Here is an 11,438-nt window from a genome sequence, read left to right as displayed (position 1 = left end):
TGTCTATATATAGATGTATATATGTATGTAAATATATGTCTGTGTGTATATGTATATATACATAGACATACATATAGATGTATATGTATGTATATATCTATATATTTGACATCTTTATCTCATAATTTTGAGATGAAAAAAATGTGTGTATATATATGAGTTTTATGAGTTATATGTGTGTGTGTATATCATAATTAAGAAATTAAAACGTGAAATTGTGCCCATCCATCCATCCATTTCCTACCCCGAAAGGGTCGCGGGGGCCTATCTCAGCTACAATCGGGCGGAAGATTAATCAAAATTACAAACATAAAACAAAAACTAATATTTATGACTAGCAAGTGATATTTATGACATTAGAAATCATAATTATGGGATAAAATGTCAAAATGATTAGATACAAAACACAACCAAAAGATTAAAAAGTAGTATTTATGCAACTGCCTTCATTTATTTATCTGCACATTGACGAAAACATGGCTTCCGGATAGCCCTCCCACAATGCACCGCGGTCGCAGCAACCCGCGAACGCCAACAGAACATCGCTCTGACTACACATCAAAACTTGTATGTTTTTGTCCTTTTTGTCTAATTCTTACTCTGTTGTGGGTGAGTTTAATTGAATCCCAACACCACGAAACAGGTTTTTGAGAAGTTTAGAAGTGACGTTTCGGCTCTCGGCAGCTTAAGCGGCGCTTGTTAGCATTAGCTAACCAACCAATCAATCAAAGCTAGCAGCTGGCTAACTCCAACAACAAAAACAACAACAGGCTTGTCGACTCCTAAATGCCGCTGGCTTCATAAAGACACCGTGAAAATGCTGCAGTACAGCAGCCAGAGCGTTGGTTTTCTCCCAAATGAGCTCAGAGGAGACTGCAACACCCACTAAAGACCTCCCGGATAATGACGTGGTGGAATATGTAAGTACATGACAACATATACCCTATCCAATCCACTTTATTTATATAGCACATTTAAACAACATGTTTCCAAAGTGCTGCACAACAATATTAAAAACAACATTCAAATGCTATCCTGAGCTCCACCAATGACTGAATAAAAACAAACAATAAAAATAAATACATATAAAACCAATATAAAAACAATTAAAAATGATTTTAAGGGTGAAACCAATTAAAACAGCAAATAGAAATCAAAATTTTAAAACACAGACGACCACACAACTCACTGTTATTCTTATTTAAACGGGGATAGCAGGTCCATTCTATGTGTCATACTTGATCATTTCGCGATATTGCCATATTTTTGCTGAAAGGATTTAGTAGAGAACATCCACGATAAAGTTTGCAACTTTCGGTGCTAAGAGAAATGCCCTGCCTCTACCGGAAGTCGCAGACAATGACGTCACATGTTGACGGCTTCTCACATCTTCACATTGTTTTTGATGGGAGCCTCCAACAAAAAGTGCTATTCGGACCGAGAAAACGACAATTTCCCCATTAATGTGAGCGAGGATGAAAGATTCGTGTTTGAGGATATTGATAGCGACGGACTATAAACATTTTTTTGAAAAACGCAATTGCATTGGGACGTATTCAGATGTTTTTATACACATTTACTAGGATAATTCTGGGAAATCCCTTATTTTTCTATTGTGTTGCTAGTGTTTTAGTGAATTTAACAGTACCTGATATTCGGAGTTGTACGTCCACGGCTGGGTGTTGACGCGCAGTGTCTCAGGGAAGTCGACGGCAGCTGTATGGGCGGCACAAGCTCAGCTGATATCCGGTAAGAAGCAACTTTTTACCACAATTTTCTCACCGAAACCTGCCGGTTGACATTCGGTCGGGATCCATGTTCGCTCTGGTCCATAGTAAAGTTTCACGTCCGTGAATTTTAAACAAGGAATCACCGTGTGTTTGTGTGGCTAAAGGCTAAAGCTTCCCAACTCCATCTTTCTACTTTGACTCCTCCAATATTGATTGAACAAATTGCAAAGGATTCAGCAACACAGATCTCCAAAATACTGTGTAATTATGCCGTTAAAGCAGACGAGTTTTAGCTGTGTGTGTGCGCAGCGCTCATATTCCCTAACAGCCCGTGACGTCAAGCGTACACGTCATCATTACGTGACGTTTTCAAGAAAAAACTCCCGGGAAATTTAAAATTGCAATTTAGTAAACTAAAAAGGCCGTATTGGCATGTGTTGCAATGTTAATATTTCATCATTGATCTATAAACTATCAGACTGCGTGGTGGGTAGTAGTGGGTTTCAGTAGGCCTTTAAAGGCCTACTGAAATGAGATGTTCTTATTTAAATGGGGATTGCAGGTCAATTCTATGTGTCATGCTTGATCATTTCGCGATATTGCCATATTTTTGCTGAAAGGATTTAGTAGAGAACATCGACAATAAAGTTCACAACTTTTGGCCACTAATAAAAAAGCCTTGCTTTTACTGGAAGTCGCAGACGATGACGTCACATGTTGATGGCTCCTCACATATTCACATTGTTTTTAATGGGAGCCTCCAACAAAAACAGCTATTTGGACCGAGAAAACGACAATTTCCCCATTAATTTGAGCGAGGATGAAAGATTCGTGTTTGAGGATATTGATAGCGACGGACTAGAAAAAAATATTTAAAAAAAGGCGATTGCATTGGGACGGAGTCAGATATTTTTAGACACATTTACCAGGATAATTCTGGGAAATCCCTTATCTTTCTATTGTGTTGCTAGTGTTTTAGTGAGATTAAATAGTACCTGATAGTCAGAGGGGTGTGTCCACGGGTGTCTTGACGCCAGAGTCTCTGAGAGAAGTCGACGGCAGCTGCATGGACGGCGCAAGCTCAGCTGATCTCTGGTAAGAGGCGACTTTTTACCACAATTTTCTCACCGAAACCTGCCGGTTGACAAGTGGTTGGGAACCATGTTCGCTTGACCGCTTTGATCCATAGTTAAGCTTCACTTCCGGGAATTTTAAACAAAGAAACACCATGTGTTTGTGTGGAAGCTTCCCACCTCCATCTTTCTACTTTGACTTCTCCATTATTAATTGAACAAATTGCAAAAGATTGAGCAACACAGACGTCCAGAATACTGTTTAATTGCGCGATGAAAAGAGACGACTTTTAGCCGCAAATGGTGCTGCGCTAATATGTTTTCTACAGTCTATGACATCACGCGCACGCGTCATCATTCCGCTACGTTTTCAACAAGAAACTCAGTGGGAAATTTAAAATTGTAATTTAGTAAACTAAACCGGCCGTATTGGCATGTGTTGCAATGTTAATATTTCATCATTGATATATAAATTACCAGACTGCGTGGTCGGTAGTGGGTTTCAGTAGGCCTTTAAGACGAGACTTAAAACACTCCACTGTGGGAGCAGTTCGAATATGGAGGGGCAGAGTGTTCCAGAGCTTAGGGCCGACCACAGAGAAGGCCTTGTCTCCCCTGGTTTTAAGTCTGGTCTTGGGCACCACAAGCTGGAGGTGGCTCTCGGACCTCAGAGCGCGCGCAGGATTGTAAATTTGGATGAGGTCCGAGATATAATGAGGTGCTAGTCCATGTACAGCTTTAAAAACAAAGGGAAATATTTTAAAATCAATTCTAAAATGAACAGGAAGCCAGTGCAAACTCTCAAGGATTGGGGTTATATGCTGGCGTTTCCTGGCCCCTGTTAAAAGTTGTGCTGCCGCGTCCTGGACTAACTGCAACCGGGAGAGAGCTTTTTGACTACCGCCAGCATAAAGTGCATTGCAGTAGTCCAGGCCACTTGAAATGAAAGCATGCACGACTTATTCAAAAAGGTTAAAAGATAAAAACGGTTTTACCTTTGCTAAAAGACGAAGATGATAAAAACAAGATTTTAAAACGCCATTGAATTGTTTGTCAAGTTTAAAGGCCTACTGAAATGAGATTTTATTATTTAAACGGGGATAGCAGGTCCATTCTATGTGTCATACTTGATCATTTCGAGATATTGCCATATTTTTGCTGAAAGGATTTAGTAGAAAACATTGACGATAAAGTTCGCAACTTTTGGTCGCTAATAAAAAAGCCTTGCCTTTACCGTAAGTACAGACGATGAACCCGTGTGAGGGCTCCTCACATCCTCACATTGTTTATAATGGGAGCCTCCAACAAAAAGAGCTATTCGGAACGAGTAAATGACAATTTCCCCATTATTTTGAGCGAGGATGAAAGATTTGTTGCTGAGGATATTGATAGCGAAGGACTAGAAGAAAAAATCAAAAAAATAAATAATGTTATAAAAAAAAAGGTGATTGCATTGTGAGTGATTCAGAGGTTTTTAGACACATTTACTAGGATAATTCTGGAAGATGCCTTATCTACTTATTGTTTTAATACTGCTTTAGTGAGATTTTAAAGATTGTAAAGACATACCTCGAGGTCGGATGGCTGCGGTGAACACGCAGTGTGACAGAGAGAAGCTGAGGAGCCAAGCTCACGGCTGCCTTTTTTGACATGACAGCTGCTGCAGGACGACGAATAATCCATTGATGTCTCCGGTAAGATATATATCACAATTTCCCCATCCAAAAACATGCTGGTTGACGTAGAGAAACATGTTCGCTTGACCGCTCCGCTTCACAACAAACAAAGAAACACCGGCTGTGTCTCGGTGCTAAAGACAGCTGCAATCCACCACTTTCCACCAACAGCATTCTTCTTTATAGTCTCCATTAATAAATGAACAAATTGCAAAAGATTCAGCAACACAGATGTCCAAAATACTGTGTAATTATGCCATGAACATAGACGACTTTTAGCCATGTTTGGTGCAGCGCTAATATTTCCTTACACTCCGTGACGTCACGCGTACGCGTCATCATTCCGCGACGTTTTCAACAAGAAACTCGCAGGAAATTTAAAATTGCAATTTAGTAAACTACACCGGCTGTATTGGCATGTGTTGCAATGTTAATATTTCATCATTGATATATAAACTATCAGACTGCCTGGTCGGTAGTAGTGGGTTTCAGTAGGCCTTTAAAATCACTGTCTATAGTGACACCAAGGCCGGTGACCTTGGGACGCACATCATTTTGCAATGGTCCCAAGTCAGTGAGGGCTGGACCGAAAACTAAAATTTCAGTTTTTCCCTCATTCATTATTAAAAAATTCTGGGCTAACCAAGCCTTGACGTCGCATAGACAGTTGAGAAGGGGTGTCAGGGGGCCGTGGCCTTTTGAAATCGGCATATAAATCTGGCAGTCGTCCGCATAAAAGTGATAAGACACTCCATGCCTCCTAAAAATCTCTACAAGAGGGAGGAGATAAAGAGCGAACAGGTTGGGGCCTAGAATACATCCCTAAATAGAATAGATACCCCTTTTTAGTTGCAGTGAATCGGCTCTAATTCCAAATGTGCACTTACTTGTGCGTACTTGAAGAACACTGACTATTAACTTGTTGTAATTAAACCAGAAAACAAGGTTTTTATAGGCGGGCATAGACATCTTATAAGTAGACGCAGCATTGAGCGCTACTGCCTCCTGGCGCTGACGAGACGCTGGGCCGCCATCTTGGAGTGGTGATCCGCTCCACTCAGTGCAATTCATTTGGCAGAAACAATGAACTGTCAGCGCATTTAAAGGCCTACTGAAACCCACTACTACTGACCACGCAGTCTGATAGTTTGTATATGAAATATTAACATTGCAACACATGCCAATACGGCCGGTTTAGTTGACTAAATTGCAATTTTAAATTTCCCACAAAGGATCCTGTTGAAAACGTCGCGGAATGATGACGCTTATGTTGACGCGTGTTTGTGACGTTATTGGTTGGAGCGGACATTTTATCCCAGCACCACTCACGGCTAAAAGTCGTCTGCTTTACTCGCATAATTACACAGTATTTTGGACATCTTTCTTGCTGAATCTTTTGCAATTTGTTCAATTAATAATGGAGACCATAAAGAAGAATGCTGTTGGTGGAAAGTGGTGGATTGCAGCTGCCTTTAGCAACACAAACACATCCGGTGTTTCTTTGTTTGTTGTGAAGCTTTAATATGGAACAGAGCGGTCAAGCAAACATGTTTCCCGACCACATGTCAACCGGCAGGTTTCGGTGAGAAAATTGTGGTAATAAGTCGGCTCTTACCGGAGACATGAGCGGAGCTTGCGTCCTCCTGCGGCTGTCAAAGAGGCTGCTGTAACTTACTTGGCTCCTCCATGGCTTCCATCAGAGACACTGGCGGTCACTAAAACACTAGTAACACAATAAGCAGATAAGGGATTTTCCAGAATTATCCTAGTAAATGTGTCTAATAACATCTGAATTGCTCCCACTGCCCTCGTTTTTTTTTTTTCTTCTAGTCCTTCACTCTCACTATCCTCATCCACGAATCTTTCATCCGAGCTCAAATTAATGCAGAAATCGTCGCTTTCTCGGTCCAAATCGCTCTTGCTGCTGGTGGCTATGATTATAAACAATGTGAGGATGTGAGGAGCTCTACAACCCGTGACGTCACGCGCAGATCGTCTGCTACTTCCGGTACAAGCAAGGCTTTTTTATTAGCGACCAAAAGTTGCGAACTTTATCGTCGATGTTCTCTACTAAATCCTTTTAGCAAAAATATGGCAATATCGCGAAATGATCAAGTATGACACAGTATGGACCTGCTATCCCCGTTTAAGAAAATCTCATTAAAGTAGGCCTTTAATTAATATTATCTCGCTGAATACCACTGATTTTCACGCGTCCTTTTGTCATACGTGTAACTATGATAAAGGACACAATTTTTGGCATGTTTTATTATTCATAGTTTGCTGAACAGTAATAGGATATTTTTATATGCTATAAGTCAGTGGTTCTCAAATGGGGGTACGCATACCCCTGGGGGTACTTGAAGGTATGCCAAGGGGTACGTGAGATTTTTTTTAAATATTCTAAAAAATAGCAACAATTCAAAAATCCTTTATTAATATATTTATTGAATAATACTTCAACAAAATATGAATGTAAGTTCATAAACTGTGAAAAGAAAAGCAACAATGCAATATTCAGTGTTGAAAGCTAGATTTTTGTGGACATGTTCCATAAATATTGATGTTAAAGATTATTTTTTTGTGAAGAAATGTTTAGAATTAAGTTGATGAATCCAGATGATTCTCTATTACAATCCCCAAAGAGGGCACTTTAAGTTGATGATTACTTCTATGTGTAGAAATCTTTATTTATAATTGAATCACTTGTTTATTTTTCAACAAGTTTTTATCTTTTTTTCCAAATAATTCAAAAAAGACCGCTACAAATGAGCAATATTTTGCACTGTTATACAATTTAATAAATCAGAAACTGATGACATAGTGCTGTATTTTACTTCTTTATCTCTTTTTTTCAACCAAAAATGCTTTGCATTCCTTTTTGGAGCAAGTTACCAAAACGAGTCGTTCTTTAGCAAAAATTAGTCATTCTTTAGCAAAAGGAGTCGTTCTTTGTTGGAGCAAGTTACCAAAAGGAGTCTTTGTTTAGCAAAAAGACTCATTGTTTGGCAGAAAGAGTCATTGTTTACCAAAAAGTCAGTTTATCAAAAGAGGCATTATTTACCAAAAATAGTCATTCTTTTTTGGAGCCAGTTACCAAAAAGAGTCATTTTTTTGCAAAAGGAGTCATTGTTTATCAAAACGAGTAACGCTTTATCAAAAAGAGTCATTGTTTATCAAAAAGACTCATTGCTTGTGGTCGTCCCATGCATGAAAGCTCTCCTGCTATCTTCTCCTGTCGCTCTTCATCCCGTTGAAGAGACACCGCAACCAAAAACCGGTCTCTGCTTGCTCCAGTTGTGGTGCACACCTTCATGCGACATCTTAATGTTTAAAAGAAAAATGACCTATATATATATATATATATATATATATATATATATATATATATATATATATATATATATATATATATATATATATATATTAGGGCTGGGTAACGATTAAAAATTTAAATCGAAGTTAATCGCACTATTTCTCCGATTAATCGCGATTAACTGCATTGTATACGCAAAGCCCAATAATGAATTCAAAAGTAGTGTGTAGTGCACCTTTATTGGAATATTCTCCCACATGAACAAAAGCGCCAAAACATTTGTTGTGCAAACACAATTTAAATCAGTCTTTGTTAAACAGTAGCTGTTAAATAGCATATTTTATGAAAATCAACTCAAAAAATGTAAATACAAACATTTAAGATTATTGCCACTGCCAGGGTATTTAAGTTATCCTGTTTGTTATGGAAAATAAATATAATCTACATACAAATCTCTGAGCCACAATCATAACATCTGAACAGGCAATTTCTGAGGTAACAGCAGAAACATTTTTTTTTATCAGGGTCTTATGTTTAAAAAACCTATATTATAGGTAGTGGGCTGTTTTAGGGAATTTTTGATCAAATTATCCGTAGTAGCAATATTAATAATGTTGTGTTTATTCTGCGTAGTGCACTTAAAATAATTATGACCATATCTAGGAATTGATATGATGGGAATTTTCCGATTGTTTGCTTGGTGCTTTGATAAACTGAACGCATTTACATGGTACTATTTGTGATGTTATGAGCCAGGGGAAAAAAGAACTACCCTACCCAGCATGCAACAGGAGTGACGAACATGCGCGGTAGCCCGGTATAGGTTGTGTCGCCATGACGGCATCTTGTATGTTGTGATATGCACAACCAAACGTTAAAAACTCAGCCAACACTCCTCGTCTGCATTATTGATAAATAGACAGACAACACATATACTCCGCTGCTTCACAGGCCGCTGGATGTAGCCGGCAAAGTATTCCCATGCTAGCTAGCCGGTCTAGCAAGCACACGTCTATCAGTCCAAAACGGCCCGATCTATCCACATCCAGAATTGTCTGGCGGTCGTAAGTGATCCCGAAGTGACCACTCTGTAAGCCAGCCAGGAAATTTGCAGAATTGTCCGGTATTTTTGCCAAATGTTCCATCTTTACCAAGAGCCCCTCGACGCCGAAGTACATCCGGGTGATGCCATCTTGTTAAGAAAAGGCGTTAACAAAATAAAAGCATGTAAACAACATAGGCAAATGTGCGATAAAATAATTGTCGGCGTTAATAGATTGATGAGTTAACGCGTAATTAACGCATTAATTTGCCCACCCCTAATATATATGTATATATACATATATGTATATATATATATATATATATATATATATGTGTATATGTGTGTGTGTTTGTATATGTATGTATATATTTATGTATGTATGTATGTATGTATATATATATATGTTTGTATATATGTATGTATGTATGTGTATATATATGTATGTATATATATATACACATATATGTATGTATATATATATATATATATAACTGTGGTGCATCTGGCAAACATCTGAAAGTTAGCAATAAATAAATATTTTCCATTATATTACATTGTAAAATATGGCTCAAATAGTATTCAGAGTATTATCAGCAATAATATATAAACCATGTATGGAATACTTAAAAATACATATTTTATTTTGAAAGGATCGCAAAGCAGTAAGAGCATGTCACTACGTTTTACAGCAACTTTATTATGCTTTATTGTTGACACATCCACCTGAAGACACTTTTACAATTCCCAGTCGAACTATAATGTTTACAAGCAGAAAACGAATATTACTTCGAAATAAAACTCAATATACTTTATAATTTGCATGAACTATTGTAGTGTCGCCTAAGGATGACGTTTAACATAAAAAAAACAGGCAGGTTGCTGTTCCCACATTAACCACTAGATGGCGACAAAGGCACATTGTGCATACGTTCACATCGTAGCAACAAAACATATCTCAAATAACGCACATGAACACATAAAAGTTATACAATCGTGTCCCTTTTGACATTCAGACATTTATTTACTTACGTGGTTTTCTGAAGGCTAAAAACACAACAAGTTACAACATTTTTTACTGTTCAGAGACACTCTTCCAGACCCGGAAGTTTAGCTTCCTCAAACGCTGTCAAAATAAAACCCAATGGTCAACTTCCTGTCGAGAAATCATGCACTTTTCTTTTCATCTTAGGAAATAGTAAAGAATTATAAAAGTTTAGTGTAATATCAGAACAGGAATATTGTGATAAATGATTAAATATTGTGTTTTTAGACGTTTCAGTTATGTAAATTGATGTAATGTTTCACACACAATTTATACAACATGCATCAAAATGATTATTAAAACAAAAAAAGTGGAAGCTTGTTTTCTTTCCTTTGTGCTTTTTTGTTTGTGACGTTTGCAAACAAGCCAACAATAGAAAATATAAGTTACTTTGGATTAAAAGTGTGATTATGGTTCTATTATTCATGCAAAAGATACTTACTGTATAACACTTTGTTATTATGTAAATTAAATACAATATAACACTTTATAATTGCATAAGTAAAATACAATAAGACACTTTTTAATTTTATAAATAAAAATAGATACATTATATAATAAAATATAATTTAACACTTTATATTCATGCAATTTAAAGACAATATACATTTTATATCTATATGAATACGATACTTTATAATTATATAAATGAAATACAATATACAATTTTATAACTATGTAAATAAAACACAATATAACATTTTTTGACTGTATAAATAAAATAGAATACAACACTTTATAATTATGTAAATACAAAACAATGTAACAATCTATCACTATATGCATACATTATAACAGTTTGTAATCGATACATAAAAGACAATATTATGCTTCATAATTACGTAAATAAAATATAATATAACACTTTATATAAACAAAATGCAATTTATTACTTTATAATTATATAAATAAAATACAATATTACACTTTATAATTTTATGGGTGAAATATAATATAACATTTTATATTTGTATATATAAAAAAAATGAGACAACTTATAAATCTATTATAATTTAACACTTTATATTCATGTTGTTTAAAGACCATATACATTTATATCTATATGAATACAATATTTTATAATTATATAAATAAAATACAACGTAAAATTTTATATCTATGTAAATAAATCACAATATAACATTTTATGACTATATAAATAAAATACAATATAACCACCCATACTGGTTTAAATGTAACTTAGATATTGGGTTTTCACTATGTAAAGCGCTTTGATTAGATTAGATTAGATAGATTAGATAGTACTTTATTTATTCCGTCAGGAGAGTTCCTTCAGGAAAATTGAAATTTTCAGCACAATCCCATTCAAGATTAGACAAACATTACAGGGGGACAGAACAGGATCGCTGACGGGTCTGCCGGCTTCCAGCGCCCCTTACAAAAAAGATGAGTCACTAGAGAAAAGAGCTATATGAATATAATTCACTTCACTTCACTTTTTTATTATGTAAATAAAAGACAATGTAACAGTTTATCATTATATGAATACATTATAACAGTTTGTAATTATGTACATCAAATATTATGCTTCATAT

This window comes from Nerophis ophidion, linkage group LG08 (assembly GCF_033978795.1).
Source record: "Nerophis ophidion isolate RoL-2023_Sa linkage group LG08, RoL_Noph_v1.0, whole genome shotgun sequence".
Taxonomy (NCBI): Eukaryota; Metazoa; Chordata; class Actinopteri; order Syngnathiformes; family Syngnathidae; genus Nerophis; species Nerophis ophidion.
This window is presented reverse-complemented; position numbering follows the sequence as displayed.